A 20,695-nucleotide genomic window follows, 5' to 3' on the forward strand; every position below is an offset into this window, starting at 1 on the left:
CGGGAGTCTGTCTGACTGTCTCTCCCTGTTTCCAGCTTCAGAAAAATACAAAAAAAAAAAAAAAAAAATATATATATATATATATATATATATATATATATATATATATATATATAGTTGAAGTGAGCAAAACACTTGTTCTAAGTGAAGTTTGTAAAAACGAACACATTTTGGTTTACCTACAAGTTTGTTATTTATTTTTTGAAACTTGTTGATCGATTTTTAAAAGGATTATTATTTTATGTTGCTATTATATATATATATATATATATAAATAGCCTGCCTATTTTTGTCGAATAAAACAGCAATAGCAGTCTTTTCTTTCTTTATCTTTAGGTCTTTCATGCTGCAGAGAGTATGTTAAGAAAGGAAAGATTCCCTGTAACTTCTGCCTACCAGCCATAAAATACTCATTCCTTTCAAGTAAGTATATGGCTTTGTTTTGATCCATTCCCAGCAGAAGGTATTGATTCTCTCTGAAAACCTGTGTCATTATTACGTTAAGACAAAGAGGCTGCGGTTTCAGATAGTTTGTTGTCTGGAAGAAAAAAAAAGGAGTCCCCTCCTTTGAGGTCCTGGCCAGGACCAAATAACAATAATGACAATTTGTTTTCCCAAAGGTTTCCATGATATATCTTCTACATATCTACTAGTAGTTATAGTTTTTAAAACTGTATTATATTTACCTTTAATCAGGTATATAGCGGTGCATGGATTTGAAGAACATATATAAAAAAATGGATATCTTCATACTCCAGTGAGAAATACACTGTCTGTGATTGGGAAATGAGATTGTGTATTCTGACAGACAAAATGGCATGAGCCCAGCAGCAAGTGCCTTGGGAATTTGGGGGAGAGTGATCTTTGCAGGGCAGCCTCCCAAAGGACGCCATGTGGAGAGAGTGGACCCTATGTGCCAGCTGTGGGACAGTCCGAGAGGTGGGGCAGGTGTTGGGGGACAGTCAAGCCAGCAGACTTGGGCATGTGTGTGCCCAATAGAAGACACTGCTGGGTACTTGGCCACATATCCACGCCACTCCCAGGATTTCTTCCTGGTCTCCAAAGCTGATGGAGAGCCTGGGAACGTCCTATGACCAGATCCATGGAAGAGCTGAGGAAATGGAGGAACTTCAAGGTACAGATGTTCCCTCTCTTACAGAGGGCCTGAGAGCTCAGAATCATCAAATCAGGAGATTGGAAGTGTTGAGGTAACTGAGAGGCAGCTCTCTAGCTAACTCATGTCCACAATAGCTTGAAGAGTGGTCAAGAGCAGCTCTCATGAGAACGCAGGATCTTAACCTTGGTACCATGTTCCCCAGTGACCGTGTGCTCTGATTTGATTGATAGCCTTCATGAAGTCTCCTCTCCAGCCTCCATATGTGAATTACCATTGCTTATTTAGTGTGCCATGCATGTATAGTTTGTTATTATGGCATTATGCAGGACATTGTTAGGTAGATGTTAATGTTCTCCAGGAACCTCAGAATCTAACTTAGTCAGACAAGTAAGAATCACCCTGTGCCAGATGCAATTCTATAATCTCTAGAAAGAGTCAATCAAAGGAAAGCCAACAAGACCTCTCAGTGATATACCCAGAATTCCATCACTCTTCTCACCACATTACCTTATCTTCTTATCCCACATATTAGAAGTTCTGATATGAAAGCCTGGACTCCTGTTGGCTGGAAGAAGCTCAGTGTCGCCCATTCCTAGACCCGTTAGAGCCCAGGGGTAGAATGCACCTGAGCACAGGTGAATTTAATGGGGAATGCCTCTGATAGGGTTGTCTTCTCCAGTATGCATCATTCTAGGAACCCACTCATCCAGGTTTGCCCATAGTGAGGGCTTTTCTGGGACATAGGACTTTCAAGTGCTAAAAGCAGAAAAAGTCCCTTGCAAACAGGGGCCTGATGGTCCCCCTCATGCTTCTCAGCAGCGCTACTCTGATACCCAGCTGGGTGATGTTAATGCTTACCGAGCTGGCTCCTGATAGCAGGTGAACTTGCAGCCCTGGGGTGAGGACAGAACTGGGGGCTTGAGTAGACAAGGATGTAACCTCTGCTTCACTGCTTACCAGCCCTGCTAATGGGCTTCTCTAAGCCTTCGTTTTTCGTATTTCAGATAAGAATAACAGCAAGCTAGTAGGTAGAGGAAAAGGTTACATGGCACAGCTCTGTGAAGTGCCTGGTACAGCATAGGCATTCAAGAAGCGGAGGCCCCTCCTTTTCCTCCCAGATGAACTGTCTGGGGAAGGTAGTCAGTTATCTTTAGAGGCATAGCCATCTTGAGCTTCGTCAGTATCATTATTTAGCTAGGTCTTAAATTGGGAAGATTAGAAAGTACTTAACCATGTGATTCATAAACCCTGTGTCACGGAAGTTGTAGACACTAAGTCCCGGCCCCTACCTCTAATTCTCAAGTAGGTCATTGTATGCAAGTTACTTGAAGTTGTTTTTATTTTGGTTTTCCCATAAATAGGATAGAAACATTTAGAACTTTAAAAATTGTGAAAAGCATAGTTTTTGTTTTATTATACAAATGTGTTCAATTGTTTTGGATCATTTTTGCATTTAAAGTTCACTAAAACTTGGTTATTTTTTGAGCTCTTAAATTATAGGTTAGTAGATTTATGAAGACACGTGTATTATATTATCATTAACATTTCTTGCTGCTCCTCCATGCATGCACTTAAGATTTGTTCTTAGCATACAAGGTAGATCCTTTTTAAAGTGGTCCCATGTTTAAGCAAACTGAAAAAGAAAATGAAGGCATACAATGACCTTGTAATAATATTCTCTTGGTCAAACTTTTTAGTTTTTCAACCTCCTGTGTAATGTATATGTAAGTCATCTTTAAAGGAATACACAAACAGCAATTTCTACACATTATTCATGTGATTGCAGTGTCTGGAGATAGGTTAAAATGTTCCCTGTGTTTTTAGTTTCTTCTTATCTTAATCAAACTTAAGTAATTGATAGTTTCTCTTGGAAAGTTTCCTTTTTCACAACTTCTCTCAGAAGGGTTTTTATTCTTTTCTAGTATGAGTGGTAAGTACTTGAGAAATTGCTGGGAGCAGAAACAACCTTTGCAGATATCTTTCTCTGTGTTAAATGGTCCTGACCAAAAATAAGGACTACTTTTCCACAAACACCTTTTTTTTTTTCATTTCAGTGTTTCCTAAAGTTGGTCCTCCATAGCTAATGATTTATTCCTTGTCCATGACTCATCTGTCTTTCACGCCAGCGTCTCTCTGACTTTTGCCTTTTCCTAGATCAGCTCTTTGCCAAGTGAATGACTCAGAGCTCAGGTTCCACCAGGACGGTCAGGTGGGGCTCCTCCAAAGCTGTCTCAGTTGACCTTGAGCAAGATTTCCTACTGATCCAGAGAGGGCTGGCCACAGTAATGAGACCCACCATGCAGTCGAACAGAGCCAAGCTCTTAACTCTGCTTGCTGCTTTTTAAAAAGCCAGGAAGAGGAGGGAGAAGTCTCTGGAAACAGTAGCTGAGATTTTGGTTGTCTTATTTTCCTTATTCACAAAAATTGAATAGGCTTCTGGAAGGATAGATACAGAAATATTCCCCTTTCTAAAATAAAATACTGTTATACTCACACTGAAAATGTAAATCTATTTTTTTTTTAACAGAGAGAGAGAGAGAGTCCGAGAGAGGGATAGACAGAGACAGACAGTCAGGAATGGAGAGATGAGAAGCATCAATCATTAGTTTTTCGTTGCGCATTGCGACACATAGTTGTTCATTGATTGCTTTCCCATATGTGCCTTGACCATGGGCCTTCAGCAGACCGAGTAACCCCTTGCTTGAGCCAGCATCTTGGGTCCAAGTTGGTGAGCTTTTGCTCAAACCAGATGAGCCCACGTTCAAACTGGCACCTCGGGGTCTCAAACCTGGTCCTTGGCATCCCAGTTTGATGCTCTATCCACTGCGCCACTACCTGGTCAGGCTATTTTTGAAGTTTTAACATGTATTTATTATACAGTTCAAGAAGCGACTATTGATTATAATTTAAATTGTTAAACCAGTTAAGTTATTTGGCATATTTAAAATGCTAATTTTTTTTAAGTCAGAGGAGGGGAGATAGACAGATTCCCACATGTGCCCCAACCCATATCCACCCAGCAACCGCTGTCTGGAGGCTGATGCTCGAATCAACTGACCTATTCTCAATGCCTGAGACTGATGAGCTCGGACCAACTGAGCTATCCTCTGTGCCCAGAGACAACACTTGAACTAATCGAGCCACTGGCTACAGGAGGGGAAGAGAGAGAAGGGGGAGTGGGAAGGAGAGAGAAGTAGATGATCGCTTCTCCTGTGTGCCTTGACCAGAATCAAACCTGGAACATTCATATGCCGGGCTGATGATCTATCCAGTGAGCCAACTGGCCAGGGCCAAATTCTAAACTTTTTAATAAAGTAAAAGACAAATTCTATAAGTTGCTCTGTGTGTATAGTTTTGTTTTTGTTTTTTCAATTATTAATGGCTATTTCAGTATAAATCAGCTCATTGTCAGTGTTGTCATTGCTTTCCCACAAAGATCAGCAGAAAAGCTGTCTGTCGTCTGTGGAAAGTCTGCTCTAGTCTAGGGGAACTGTGCTGCAGGTGTCGTGGGCCTCCTTGGCAGTCTTGACTTGCTCTGCAAAGAAGATATTAGAATCTTTATTGCATAGATGAGAACGCAAGAATGACAGAGCTCAACCTCATACCAAAGGGAACTATATTCTAGGTATAAAACCCAAGTTTACCCAGGCTCTTCTAGCAAACCCTTACCAGACCTTTCATACCAGTGTGCTTGTGTGTGATGATGGCGTCTTAAATGGGACAGGAAAGTTGATTGGGGGAAATTAGGCACTGGGGAAGGTAGAATGGGAAAATGACAAGAAAACATGGATATCTGGTGGAATAATTGGAATGTCTCCTTAGAAACCATGGAAAAGAAGAGAAGAAAACCAAAAGGTCAAGTAAAGAAAGAGCCCAGAAGAGCACACTCATTAAAGATACAGTGTGTTTGCAATTGTGCCAGGAGAAAAGCTAGAATAGCAAGACTTACACATTTTTTTCTCCAACCTGTTGTGTCTGCTGTTATTATTAGGTGTGGATTGAGAGAGTTCTGACTACCCAGAGAAGTTCAAAGGAATGCAAAGTTCATCAATACCATATGATTAGTGAGCACTGCAGTATCCTATCCTCTCTACACTGGCCTCTTTCTTTAATAGTCTATGTTTTGATAGTGTTCTTCCATAGTGCTGTGTTCTGAATGTTTGTGTTCCCTGCCAAATTCATATGTTGAAATCTTCCCTAGCTGGTTGGCTCCAAAGTGGTAGAGAGTCAGCCTGGCATGTGGATGTCCCAGGTTTGAATCCCAGTCAGGGCACACAGTAGAAGTGAACATCTTCTTCTCCACCCCACCCCTTCCCCTTCTATCCCTCTCTCTTTATTCTTCTCCTGTGGTCATGGCTTCATTGGTTTGAGCACATTGGCCCTGGGTACTGAGGATAGCTCTGTGGAGCCTTTATCTCAGGTGCTAAAAATAGCTCAGTTGCAAGCGTGGCCTCAGATGGGCAGAACATTGGCCTCAGATGGGGGTTGCTAGGTGGATCCTGGTCAGGGTATATGCATGAATCTGTCTCTCCTTCTCTCCGCCTCTCACTTGGAAAAGAAGAAAAAAAAAAAGAATTTCTAGTGCCCAATGCGATGGCTTTAGGAGGGGGAGCCTTAGGGAGGTAATTAGGTCATGAGGGTGGGGCCCCTTACAAGTGGGATTAGTGCCTTGGGGTTCAGAGAGCTCCCTAGTCTTCTCTGCCATATGAGGATACAGAAAGAAGTCAACCCAGATGAGGGCTACTACCAGAACACAGCCCTGCTGGCACCTTGATCTTGGACTTCCAGCCTCCAGAACTGTGAGAAATAAAGTGTTTTTTATAAGCTACCAGTGTGTGGTACTTGTTATAGCCACCCAAACAGACTAAGACACCTGGGATAAAAGTAGTCACTGTAGGCAGTGGCTACTTTTGGGCAGTTTCTGGACAAACCTCCTTTCATAGCTTCACCTATCATTCTTGGTCTTTCTTTTTTTTTTTTTTTTTTTTTTTAATAAATTTTTATTAATGGTAATGGGATGACATTAATAAATCAGGGTACATATATTCAAAGAAAACATGTCTAGGTTATTTTGTCATCAAATTATGTTGCAAACCCCTCGCCCAAAGTCAGATTGTCCTCCGTCACCCTCTATCTAGTTCTCTGTGCCCCTCCCCCTCCCCCTAACTCTCCCTCCCTCCCTCCCATGTCCTCCCTCCCCCCCCACCCTTGGTAACCACCACACTCTTGTCCATGTCTCTTAGTCTCATTTTTATGTTCCACTTGGTCTTTCTTTGTCCTGAAACTTATGTCTTGCTTTTACTTGAGTCTCATTGGTTTAATTCTCTATAGGACACATTGAATATAGAGCAGGTCAATTAATAGAGCTGTCTTGGTTAAAGAGAGACATCACCATGACAGTCAGTGGGAAGGCCCTTCCTCTGGAAGGAAGCCCTGGTGAGTAATTGCTGGTTCTTTACCATGCATACCCATTCAAGCACTGAGCCCAGCTGACTTTTCTTCATCAGCCAGTAATGCTAGTCAGTCAGCCTACCTTTATTTAGTCTCTGCTCTCAGACCAATGAGGTTAGTAAGCAGAAATTTCTTTTACAAACACTATTTTTATTGTGTTAATTTTCTGCTCCAAAACCCTGCTTTCTCCTAGTTGCCTACCACTCAAATTTAATGCTAGAGACTGGCACTTAACACTGCCTCTCAACTGGTCTCCATTCTATTTCCAGAGTCGGTACCCATAACTCTTCTCGTGTTTTCTGCACTCCTGGCTCCTCAGAGTTCTGTCCTCCTCTTGTCCAGAAGTCCTTAGCCACTCTTTGTTCCCGAAATCCAGCAGTTCTTTTGAGGCCCATTTCAAAAGTTACTTTTCCTTTAAAACAAAACAAACTTTTGGACAAAGTCCAAAAATTTTTACCATTCATTTATTCAACAAATTCATGCAACAAATTTTGTCATAACTCAGTATAGATTGTACCATATACATTTATAAGTAGTCTTGAAATTGTTCTTTGCTTTAAACATTTTATATGATTCTTAAATTACATGATAAGTTCGTTTAAAACTTTTCCCTTAATGCAAAGAATGCACGGGCTCCCAGTCGTTGGAGAGGATGAGGAAGCCAGCACTCCGGGACCCGGCCGTCCTGGGCATCCGCAGTGCACGGAGAACATGGGCTGGGGTGAAACCCGAGAGGAGCTTTTAGATGGTTTTACAGCATTAGCACAATTCTAACTTCCTGAAGACAAGTGAAGTTATTTACCATCCTGTTAATCTCTTTATGAAAACAAACAGTTTTATTCACTGACAGAATGGAAATGTCTGTAATAGAGTGACTTCTATGTAGACATATAGAAAACACAATCAAGAGACTAATGTTATCTCCTTTGGAAGGAAAACCAGACCCACAAGAAGCGCAAGTTGAAACTCGATCAAACTCCTACTCCTGTGTGAGGCCCAGTTCAGATTTGCTCTCGTATGTGAGGCACTTCCTATCCCTAAATCTCCATTTACTCAGAATTTACATTCTGTGTACTCATGGTCCCTTATGGCTGTGAGTTCATGATCATGGACTTTTCCAGTCTCTGAGGACAGAAAGGGCACTTGTCATAATATAATTTATATTACAGGAAGTTGCTTCTGCCTCTTCCTAGTAGATTATAATCAGGGGAGGACTTCCTTATGTTTTAACTCTATATTTTTAGAGTCCATTGCAGACTCTGGCAAACTATACAGATAAACAACTGTTTGTGGACTTGAATGGGACTGAAGGACTTGTTATACATATAAAGGAGAGCCTATAGGTTTCTCAACTGCGTTTTGACAAGCTCTAAAGAAGGTACCTACAAGGCATGGCAGCACGGAAGTTAACAAGGCCAGCAGGATTATTCTGCTGAAAGAGACACAGTCTACTGGAGGAGAGTGGAAGGAGAAAACAAGCTCTGAAACAAAGGAAGTGAAAAGCACTGGAGAAATTGAATTAAGTTGAATATTACAGTATAGGAACTTCAGCTTAAATTTGAAACTAATCAAAGTAGGGAGTAATCAAGACATAAGTACCGTATTTTTCGCTCCATAAGACGCATTTGACCATAAGACACACCTTAGGGTTTTAGGGAGGAAAAAAAGAAAAAAAAATTCTGAACCAAATAGTATGCAAAAATATTTAATAAAATATTGTATTTTTCACTCCATAAGATGCACGGGCATTTTCCCCTCCACTTTTTTGGGGAAAAAAGTGCATCTTATGGAGCGAAAAATACAGAAGCTTTATCAAAAAGCTCTTTAAATCTGGACTTCTCAACTGCATTTAAAATATGGTTTTGTTTACAAAATTCGACTTAGATGCAGTTCTGTTTTTTTAGACCAAAATGAGTGTTCCCTAGGGATTCATATATTCAGCATTCAAAAACTCAGTTATTTTTGATTGGCTCAAGTTAAAAAAATGGCTGTAATTCTGAAGTTTGGGGGAATACCACCTCCAAAGACCACACGTCAGAGCTGATGCAGAATAAGGAGGGAGCCGTCCACTGTCCACACTCAGCAGGCTCCATGTTCTGTGTGTCGATCCATTCATCATTTCCATGAAAAGTAGGGGTTTGGTGCCCATGCACCTGGGGTTCAATGGGAGTAAGACACTTTTTATGCCCCTGAGACACATTCTCAGTTATTCTGTTAGGGAATAAAAACTTTTATATTTAAAAAATCATCCTGAGAATAGTGACAGCTACTTGTCCTGGAATTGGATGTGAAGAAAATATGAGGAGGTTTGAGAAAGTGAAAAGTTTTAAGCAGAACTGAAGCCCTGATTATGTAAAAGAATAGGGTAGTAGCTAATGCATTGACATTTAATTCTATGATCTATGAAATATTTCACCACTGAGCTCTGTCATTTGAAGCTTTGGTCTATTCTGCTAGACTGTGTGAGGGTCCGTGAGTACGAGGGGTCTCTTCTGAGTACTCTGGGACCTCTGAAGCCTGTTTATCCTGAGGATCTAGTCTCTGGAGGCGTGCTTGTGACCAAGACCTTGCTGACTGAGTTTTGGATCTCCTATAGTGGAGGGGAAAAGAAGGGAGTGGAATGTACTGCTGGTGTTCACTTAGGAGATGCACAAAGTCTTTTGAAGCATCACTTAAGTGGCAGATAGCCTATAAATAGGGTCGGACTTTTTCATTTTCAGTGGTATTCTAAAATTCTCACGCTTTCCTTCCATTCAGTTAACAATGAACTTGAATCTCAGTTTTTTTCAAACATGACATTTTGCTGGAAAGCTTAACGCTCTGTGTACCTACTACCACTCTCCCTCTCCCAGGTGAAGAGGGGGTGGCTAAGCTTCACTCTTCACCTGTTCATGTGGATTACTTCCCAAGAGGTTCCTCTCGGGTGCCAGTGGAGTTTTTATAACATCGTTGCCAGGAGAAATACGATCAATATTCCTACCCAGTGGCGTTGGATTCTAATCACAGCATATGGAGCAGCTCTCACTCTCTGTTCTCCTGGGACCGCTCCCAGAGTAAGGACACGGCCTTCTAGGGTATGTTAGCATGGTCATCCCTGGTCGTATGAGGCAGGCAGGGGCCAGGGCTGGCAGAGGTGGCCATACCTCTTCCTCAGCTACCTCTGCCTCTCTGTCTGACTCCGTGTTCTTTCTCTTAACCTGCAGCAGATGGCAAAAATAGAAGAAAAGGCAGAGCTTAATATTCTCTTATCCTCCTACTTTTACTTGTGGTTCAGCATTTCATCATGTGTTTATAAGGAAAAGAAATCTCGCTCCTTTATTTTTTGGTCATACTCCTCCATTTGATACAAGAAAATGTTGGGAAACAAATTCCCTCCCGTATAGATTTAATTTAAAAATTTGACCATTGGCTTGTGAACTGGGAAGATGCATGCGTTCATTGACCTGGGCCTGAACAAGTTTCATTTTAGGAGATTTTAGAGCATAATGAATTTTCCTGGAGTGTACCTAGTATATGAATTTAGAAATCATTTTAAGACTTATGTTTACTTTATTCCCAAAAATATATACCAGCTCTATATTTTCTCTGCTTTGAACCTGCCACAGGACTTGTTCCTGTTATGTAATGTGCTGCTTTTCGTGGCTGTTTCCACCTCCTTCCTGTCTTGAGCACTGCCTATCTGCGCTGGGGTCCTTCCTGCCTTGAGCACTGCCTATCTGCACTGGGGTCCTTCCTGCCTTGAGTACTGCCTATCTGCACTGGGGTCCTTCCTGCCTTGAGCACTGCCAATCTGCACATGGCCCCCAGCACTGGGGTCCGTCAGCTGTGTGCAGTGATCGCTGACCTTACTGAGTGTTCAGCCCTTCTAAGGTAGTCTCCAGGACTGGGAGGTCGCAGTGCATTGTGTCATTTGGAGCCTTTGAGAGCTCCAAAAAATCCTGTGCTCATTTAAGCAATCAATTAAGAGATTGAGAAAAATTATATGAATATGTACCTTTACATTTCCCATTCAGAAACAAGAAATTAAGATGTCACTTGAAGATATTTTAAGCCAAATCTTCAGCATTTTAGGGTTTCTCATTGGAATTTATTAATGAAACTCAACATTGTATATATTTATAGTATACCTTAATAATCTTAAATATAACTACATTTCAAAACACTTTATGACTATTAGACATTTATATCCAGTTGATCTCTTACTTTATTTATTTATTTATTTATTTATTTATTTATTTATTTTCTGAAGGGAGAAGCGGGGAGGCCGAGAGACAGGCTCCTGCATGTGCCCGACCGGGATCCACCCGGCAAGCCCACTAGGGGGTGATGCTCTGCCCATCTGGGTCATTGCTTTGTTGCAACCAGAGCCATTCTAGAGCCTGAGGTGGAGATCATGGAGCCATCCTCAGTGCCTAGGCCAACTTTGCTCCAATGGAGTCTTGGCTGCGGGAGGGGAAGAGAGAGAAGGAGAGAAAGGAGAGCGGGAAGGGTGGAGAAGCAGATGGGCGCTTCTCCTGTGTGCCCTGGCCGGAAATTGAACACTCCAGGGTGATGCTCTACCTCTGAGGCTACCGGCCAGGGTTGATCTCTTATTTTTAAGACTATTAAAATCTGGTTTTGATGTGATATTTGAAGTGTTTTTATATTTTAAACTAATAAGCAGTTTATATTACTTTATTGGCCACTTTATTGGCACTTTGCCTTATTTGTACATCCTAGGATTTTTAGTAGAGAGTGCTACTTCTGTTTTAAATGTGTGCATTATTGCTGTGATGTGTAGAATACTTTACTACAAATCGCCTACTTTAGTTTCTAGTCTCTGCACTAGTCAGTAGTGGATGGTGATGCTCTGAAGTGCATTCAGTCTGGCATGTTTCCTGGTGATGACAGAGGGGTATCAATGGGCACATAGCCTCAGCGTGTGATGACTTACCTGATGTTGCTCAAGCAGAAGACTATGTTCCTTGTTTTCTGCTTAGCATTTATTGGGCATGTCCTGGGGGGCAGTTGTGGTTCTAAGTCCTTTACGTGAATCATCTCCGACCATTCTCAGAACAGGAAGTCATTGGAACAAAGAAGGTAATCATGGGGCGAGACCCGAGCCCATGTTTTTCTGGCTACAGATACAGCCTTCTTACACCCCTTGCCAAAGAGTGTCAAGTGTGATGGTTTCGTGTGCCAGGTGTTTCTCAGACTTTGGAGATAATTGTTTTCTCTTTGTATAGAAGCCATATTCTTTTGGCAGATCAGATTTACTAAAGGTTTCTCTGAACAAAAGAACTTGCCGCAAGTGCCAAGCAAGCATTCACTTCAGGCGCGTTTATCATAGTGGCTCCACACAGACCAGTGCTCTGCATTAGCTCTGTCCTTGCCAGGAGGCCCTTGGATGGGTCACCTGGCCATCTGGGACTCAGGTCTCATCTGGAGACTCTTGCACCCCACTCTCTGATTTGAAACTACTGATACAGCAGAAGCGATCTGCCTATTTTTTTAATAGACTAACACATTTTACAAGCACTTGCACTTCAGCAGCCTTGATGGGTGAGAGGAACTATTATCTTGGTGTTATAGATGAGGCAGCAGAGGCATAGAGAAGCATGCCTTCTCAAAACTGTGTGATTCCCTACTGAACAGCCAAAAACACAAGCCCTGCTATATCTCTTACATCCCATCTCTAAAACCAGACGTCTGCTAGAGATCAGCATCACATTTGCTCATTAGTACAAGGAATTAGTAGAAGGAACTTCACCAGTGGTTTTCAAACTCTGTTCCCTGGAGTACTAGGGGTTTCGAGGCTTCTAGAGCATTGAGATTTGAGGCTCTGCTTCAGCCAAAACTACTCTGCATCTATTTCACGTTGTGATGTTCCACAAAATCCTTACTTATAGAAAGCTTTTGCAGCTAAAAATACTTTGAAGACTATTGAACATCAAGGTTCTTACTACAGTCTAAGCTCTGATCTTTAGGGGCCAAAAAAAATCAATAAAATTAACATAAATCTGAGTACACTGTTAATGGAAAAATACGATTTGGGTTACAAAATTAATTTGCAGGTTTCCAAAAATGTATTTGTTGGTAAGGCCAAGAGACTTCCCCAGAACTGAAATTCCCCAATACATGGCTTGGTACCAAATACCTAATTCCAACCCTCGCCCTGCCTTCTCAGGTCTGACCGCCTTCCTCGCCCCCCAGGTCTGCTCTGTGTGCTCCAGAAACCGCCAGCAATGGAAGGCAGCAGCTTGCTCCTTGCTCTTCACCATACTGTCCCCTATGAGGTCAAGTTTGGGTGCTTTACTTGGATAAAAGATTTCCCGCTGACAGCCTGTCCACGTCTTCTGTCTTCCCCCTCATAGGGTTTCCCTCTAAGATGGTGAAAGGACCCACAGTCGCTGTGAATACCAGGCTCTCTGTGCTGTTGGCCTCAGGTTTATACTGTCCTGTGCTTCGCACTCAGCTTCCGGAGTCTGCCCAGTTATCAGTTATTCCAGGATGGCTTCATTTAACCCTTGGGCTCTGTGATGTGCCCCATGTGCCTCTCTGTGGTGGTTTCATAGACCCTCATGTCCCTTCATCTCTGCACTGAAACCGACCCTTTCAATTCAGATAGCATCTCTTCCTCTCTAGTCATCTCCTCAGTGACAGAGCGCAGATTTCAGGTATTGTTGTATCTCTCATGACTAGAATAGCACCTGGCTCACAGCAGGGGCCCAATAATGTCAGCAAAAATGAAATTAAATGTAAAAATGTATTTTAGTATGGAATATATGTGTAATTTTATTAATTGATTTTTAGAGAGAGGCGAGAAAGAGAGAGAAGAAAAGCAGAAAGCATCAAATCATAGTAGTTGCTTCCTCTATGTGCTTTAATCAGGCAAGCTCAGGGTTTCAAACTGGCAACCTCAGAATTCCAGGCCGATGCTTTATCCACTGCGCCACCACAGGTGGAGGTGAAATTTATTTTAATCAATGGACAGGTAATCAAAAATGTACGTACTTATTTTTCTCCTGTTATAGTAACTTATTTTACACCCATTATAGTATGCTAGCATTATAAGTAATTTAGAGGATAATCACAACTTTGGTTTTTCCATTAAATTTTATTTTATTAATGCATATATATATATATTCAGTAAATCTGTATAAAACAATGAATTACCTTACTTCCCCAGTCACTCCATAGATGTCATTATTTCATTGACTTAAATTCTCAGTTTCACTGGGGCCTCAATAATATTTTCAAGTCCTTTATCTAGTTTAGAGCTCCTGCAATAAAGTGACATTTCCGACAGAAAATCCCACTTTCATAGTTAAATTCTGATTTCATTGACATAGTGCTTTCCATAGGACAAGTGTCTGTACAATCTTTAGTCTTGGAAGAGTTTAGAGTAGAGGGATTGTGTATATGCTTCTTTTTAGGGAACACTTAGTTTAATAAACTGCATAATATATTTCTCATTTCCCAAACTTTAGAAAGGCTTATGATTCTCCCTTGAATATATGCACCAGAATCTGTGGAAAATCCAAGAACACTGAGTACGGGGTCAGAGCTGCTCCCTCCTCCCGGGTGCTGCCCATCCTCAGAGTAAGAGGAGGAGGGGGCCGGACTTACGGCCCTGTTCCAAGGGGAAGTGATAGTTTGTCCAAAGCCAGCAAGGACAAATTTTCTGCTTTTTATACTATCTTTTTTGCTCAGAGGGCTTACAAGGTGAAACCCATGCACATCAAATCACTGCCTTGTAAATTTCATCTCTTGTAAATCTGCGACATTTTTCTTTGTTACAACAGTTTTATATCCTCATGTACATAAATACTACCTTTGACAGGATCAGAGCCCAGTGCTATGAATATTCCTTTAGTAGTGGTGAAAACACTGCAGTGAAGCTTTGAAGTTTAGGATGTCTGTCAAATCATCCAACAAAGGGCAAGGAGAAGCTAAAATAAAAACCTTCACAGATGAGTGGTCTTATTTCACATCAACTACGTGGTCTTAATACTGCCCATCAGATTTTGGCTTTGTGCATTATTTGCGTTGACCGGTGACCTTTAGTGTACAAGGATCATAAAGTATTTCATCACTTGAAGGTCATCTATGGCTAAGCTATAATTTGTACAGTTCTGAGAAAATTAAAGAGCTCTATCAAACTTAACATTTGCATTGGGGATGTATTTTGATGTCCAGTGCTTATACTTGACTGTTGTTTTCTTCAGTTGTATTGCTTAAAACACTGTGCCTTAGATTCACAGTAATTAAGTTTTGTGGTTTAATGTACTTTTTGTTTGTTTTACACACACACACACACACACACACACATTCTCTCTCTCTCTCTCTCTCTCTCAGCTTAAAGCCATCATCTTCTACTACCCAAAATACATGTCTTTTCCTGGTAATTTTTTCTGATTGGCATCTATGATTTCACTTTGAGGTTTTTCTATTTAGTGTGATAGATGGATTACAACCAAAATAATTATGATGGTTCGAACAGAAACTCACTGGGAGAAAAACCATAAATATCCTAACATTGTAATATTATCTGATACAGAGAATCTGAAGGAGAGATGTAATATGAAAGCACTGATGATAAGTTTTGCTTCTAAATTAAGTTACTTATTGTAAAAGTTCACATAGGCCCGGTTTATTTTTAGGTCAAGAGATCATCTTTTAGAAGACAATATTTCATAGAAGTAGAATACCACTGAAATCAGTTTTTACCTTAAAAACATATTTTTGCCATTATGGCATCTTTTAGAAAATTTTTTATCATCTGAAGTATGACTTGTGCCTTCCTCCCCAAATGTGTCCTACCTGCGCAAGATTCAGTAGCAGATTTCCAGTTCACTAGTATTATTCAAAATCAAACTGAAGTATCTGTACATTCTTCAGAGTTTCCTTCAGAATCTTTGATTTTATCTCGTTTTTTATAAAGATTGACTTGAGTTTTACACCACAAGGCCTACCAGAGAACACTGCCTATTTTTTAATATTAACTACACTAGTAACACGAACAGGAATAATTAGAGCAGCTGACATTCATTGATGCTTGTTATGCACCTTGCCCCATTTTGAGCATTTACCTGGCTTTTCACACTTAAGTCTCACCACCAGCCCCTGGGACAGATGAGAAAACCGAAGCACCTGAGTCCTAACCCCACGGTGCTGCCTGCTACTTGGGACCAGCATGCACTGCTGTCTGGTTGGGCCTTTGCCTACAAGGGCCCTTCTGCTAAATTATGCCCTTTAGTTGACAACTCAGCTCTGTAGTGGGCCAAAAGTTAATGTCACTCAAAAGGTGAAAACATCCATTTCTCCAGCCAGAATTATATTTGAGGCAAAGTAGAATGAAAACGTTTTCTTTATTAAAAAAAAAAAAAAAGCCCCTATGAAGGCACTCTAATTCAAGGATTTGTGGCCGCTCAAGCTTCCGGTTTGTGGAGTCTATTGCACTTGTTTCCAGATGGGGTGTAAGCTTCTCTCTCTGGTCCTTTCTTTCCGCTTGGTCTTTCTTGTAGTCCCTTGGTCACTTATCACTACTCGGTAATCCAGCTGGTGTTCATGAAGCCCCTGCTGGACAGCAGCCACTTGTTGAATTTCATCTGCTTTGAAGAGTGTTGCAAATGTCCAGCTTTATGGCTCAAGCCCTTCCTCTCTCAGGATCCCGAGACTTGCTAATCTGGTGCGTGTAACTCACAGCATGAGTTAAAGAGAAGGCTGTGGATGACTTGATCACCACCATGCATCCACCAGATCACGTGGCTGATGGTCACTGACAGACTGAAGAGGACAGGAAAAAAGGAAGAGGGCTAGTTGGAGGTGTAACCTCCTAGACACAGACAACGGCGTGGTGACCAGAGGGAAGGAGGAGTGGGAAGAAGTAGAAGAGCTAAAGGGGAGTAAATGGTGATGGAAGAAGACTTGATTTGGGGCGGTGAACACACAATACAGTATACAAATTGTATTATAGAATTGTATATCTGAAACCTATATCATTTTATTGACCAATGTCACCTTAATAAATTTAATATATATATATATGTTTTAATTTAAGGTTAGGTAACTTATAAACATTAATGCCATATGAATTCTTATGAAAATAAAAATTCCACAAAAATCATTGGTGATGACCCTAAAAGCCAAAAATGCAGATCTCTCTTCTCCCTCATGTGGTTGCTGGGTTATGGGAAATGTATGAAGTGATCTCTCTATGGCAAAAGCAGTCTGTTACCATGGAAACACACTTACTAGTTTCTAATCTCTCTGTCTAGTTCCAGGAACATTAACTCTATGCTAGCATTAAGAAAATAAATCTAAGATTAATATCTGGCTTCTGAATAGTTAAAATTATTGAAAGAAAAACTTTCATTTAAATTGCAAATAGACATTTCTCATCTGTAAAGCATCACATTTGATATTATTAATAATACTTTATATGAGCAGAGCAACCACTGCTAGTGTACTTACATTCTTTTGATACTAACTGGGTCTTGTTTTCCCCATACTGTAGTTCAAGGCATGGCATTAGATTCATCTGGGAGAATATAATTTTAAGCATACTTTGCTGTTTCTGTACTGTTCTTGTCTTTATATGTCAATTTCCTTGTGGAGACATGCTGTAGTTATCAAGCGTAGTGTCTGTTCAGAGAGGGTGAATAACAGTTCACAGATTTTGTGTGTGGTGTCTATATTCCTGTCAATTTCTTAGTTTAAAACTGGGGGTAGGCCCTGGCCAAGTGGCTAAATTGGTTACAGCATTGTCCTGATACACCAAGGTTCTGGGTTTGATCCCCAGTCAGGACACTTGCAAGAATCAACCAATGAATGCATAAATAAGTGACACAATGAGTTAGAGTTTCTCTCCCTCTCTCTCCTTCTCTCCCTCCCTCCTTTCTTCTCTTTCTAAAATCTCTAAAGAATAAAATAAAAATGAAACTGAGGATAACATCTGAAGGGAGTATACAGAAATAGTCAAGGTTAAATAGAAATTGTGATATACTGACATAAATGTAGTTATAAAAAATGAGTAACTAGTAAGTTTTAAAAATTAAACACTTAGCTGATTTTTAATATTTAAGTATGTTTTTGAAACCCTGTGGCAAATAACTGTTTATTCATTCTGTTTGTTGGATTCTTGCTTAATTCATAATTCAGTTCTGATTCTCTTCTTGTGTCCCTCCAAGCAATTTAGTGCTCTCCTGTATCCATTTATTTGCAGACATTTATAGTTATTCTGTGTTCATGCAATAATTACATTTAAGTATATATAGATATGAAAACTGTATACCTAGTTGTCATTCTTTTTCAGAGTAGATCTCATCTATTTCTTCTGTCTTTTCCTTTTTTTTTTTAATTGAGTGATTTTGGAGAGACAGGAAGAGAAAAAGAAAGAGAGAAGCACTCATTTGTTGTTCCACTTAGCAGTGGGCTCACTGGTCGCTTCCCATTTGTGCCCTGACCAGGGATCAAACCTGAAACTTTGGAGTTTGGGAATAATGCTTTAACTGACTGAGCAACCAACCAGGGCGTTGAATTTTCTTATTATAATATTTCTTAGGGCTTTTCTTTTCTATCAGGTAATCAGGCCCAATGAAGGTTATGTGTTTTATGTGCTTGTTTTCATTTAAAGGTATTTTTTATTTTATTTTATTTTTATTTTTATCTCTGTGAGTCTCTTCATTCTCTTTACCTACTGGTTAATTGTGAAGCATTCAAAAACATCACCCTTTGTTCTAGTGTCCTAGTCACATTGTATGAATCAGTCCACGCTTTCTGCATCTCTGAGTACCCTATCAGTACCATTCTGCTAAACTGCTCCCTGCCCCAATCCCTGTCCCTTTATTTTCTATTGTAACTTAGACTCTAGGAAAATCTTTTGGAAATCAGGGATTATAAACTCTGTTCTCCTGGTACTGTGTAATATCCAGAACATACACATTCACAAATGACAGATACTGAGATGGTACCTTTTAAATTTAATTTGGTGCTTCCTCCTAGATTTTGAAGGGACAGTCATCAGTTTAGTTTTGGGTACTTGTAAAGCTAAGTTCCAAAAGCAGGTGCACCCCTTCAAAAGGAGCAACATGCAGGGAGTGTATTTGGGTTCAGATCTCCATTAAATACATTTCAGATATTGTATTACTTTTTAGGGCTGCCTGAAAAAAGAACCACAAACTGAGGGACTTAAAGAATAGAAATTTATTGCCTCTCAGATCTGGAGGTTAGCAGCCTAGATTAGGGAATCCATAGTTCATGCCTTTCCAATGCCTTCCCCTAGTTTCTGGTGTCTGCTCGCAATTTTTGGTGTTCCTTGGCTTGTTAGAAGCATCAGCCCAATTTCTTTCTGCTTTCTTCTTCACATAGTTTGCTCTTTGTTGTGTGTCCAAACTTTCCCTTTTCATAAAGATACCAATCATATTGGATTAGGGTCCACCTGACTCTAGTCTGACCTCATTTTAACCTAAATAATTAAATGTCCAACAACTCTATCCAAACAAGGCCACATTGTGAAGTACTGGGGAATAGAACATCCACACAGGCATTTTAGAAGAATGTAATTCAACCCATACACATATCATTACAGTAAAACTTGTTTTATATCTTAAGTCTATTCAGTTATTTTATAACAAATAGATCTACTGTTTGGATCATAATACAAATCAAACATAATTGGTATGGGTGTATTTAATAAGTAAAGTCTTGAAGTTTATGCCTTGGCCAGCTCCATTAAACACTCTGATTGTTCATGTACTTGGAGGATCTATTTATTCCTAATCGTACTATCTTAACCTCATTTAAACGATGAATTAATTGTTTCTAAACTTATGCCAGCAATTGTTACTCCCAGAAGGCAGTGAAATCTCTAAACATCATTTTAACCTTTTCATCAAATGATAATTTCATTTTAATCTAAAAATAAACATGACTGTAATGAGTGTTTAGTCAGAGTAAACTACAGTATGTTATTAATTAGAGCTATATTGATTTCCAATCTAAATAAGCTGACTTTCTCCAAAATCTAACCTTTTTTACATTTTGAGAATTCCTTTCTCAGTGATGCTTTTACTGAATTGTAAATGTTTTCCTTTTCACTCTTTCCTTCACCTCCTCCCCTCTGGCAACCATCAGTTTAGCTCTCTGTATCTATGGGTCTGTTTGTGTTTTCTTTTGTTTGTTCGTGTGTTTTGTTCTTCTAGATTCCATGTATAAGTGAAGTCATATGGTATTTGTATGTCCCTGAGTTATTTCACTTAGTACAATGCCCTGTAGGTCTATCCATGTTATCCTAAATGACAAAATTTTATTCTTTCTTTATTGGGAATAATATTTTAGTGTATATATCTACTGCATCTTCCTTACCCATTCATATATTCAGGGGTACCTTGGTTGCTTCCGTATCTCGGCTATTATAAATAATGCTGCAAAGAACATAGTAGGGCATGTATCTTTTCTATTTAGTGGTTTCCTTTTTTTCTTATAAAAACCCAGAAGTGGTGTTAATAGGTCATATGGAAGCTCTGATTTAAATTTCTGAGGAATCTTCATACTATTTTTCATTGTTACTACACCAATTTACAATCCCACCAACAGTGTACAAGGGTCCCTTTTTCTTCACATCCTCATTGACACACTTTTTAATTGTTGATTTTTTTTTTTTTCTATTTTTCTGAAGCTAGAAACGGGGAGAGACAGTCAGACAGACTCCCGCATGCGCCCGAACGGGATCCACCCGGCACGCCCACCAAGGGGCGACGCTCTGCCCACCAGGGGGCGATGCTCTGCCCCTCCGGGGCATCGCTCTGTTGCAACCAGAGCCACTCTAGCACCTGGGGCAGTGGCCAAGGAGCCATCCCCAGCGCCCAGGCCATTTTTGCTCCAATGGAGCCTCAGCTGCAGGAGGGAAAGAGAGAGACAGAGAGGAAGGAGAGGGGGAGGGGTGGAGAAGCAGATGGGCGCTTCTCCTGTGTGCCCTGGCCGGGAATCGAACCCGGGACCTCTGCACGCCAGGCCGACGCTCTACCACTGAGCCAACCGGCCAGGGCTTGTTGATTCTTTTGATGACAGCTGTTCTGACAGGTGTGAGGTGATATCCCATTGAGGATTTGATTTATTTTTCCTGATGATTAGTGATGGTGAGCA

At 40.5% G+C, this 20,695-nt stretch overlaps 1 protein-coding gene across 10 annotated transcripts in view; it reads left to right on the top strand.

Annotated features, from left to right (window-relative positions):
* The window catches only part of FAM110B (family with sequence similarity 110 member B), a 161,578-nt gene that overhangs the window by 89,906 nt on the left and 50,977 nt on the right, over window positions 1-20,695 (top strand). For all 10 annotated transcript variants that reach the window (XM_066266161.1, XM_066266163.1, XM_066266160.1 and 7 more), the window contains one exon: window positions 337-423. The gene's annotated coding sequence lies outside the window, so the exon portion shown is untranslated. The remainder of the gene's footprint in view (window positions 1-336; window positions 424-20,695) is intronic.

The sequence above is a fragment of the Saccopteryx bilineata genome, chromosome 3 (assembly GCF_036850765.1).
Source record: "Saccopteryx bilineata isolate mSacBil1 chromosome 3, mSacBil1_pri_phased_curated, whole genome shotgun sequence".
NCBI lineage: Eukaryota > Metazoa > Chordata > Mammalia > Chiroptera > Emballonuridae > Saccopteryx > Saccopteryx bilineata.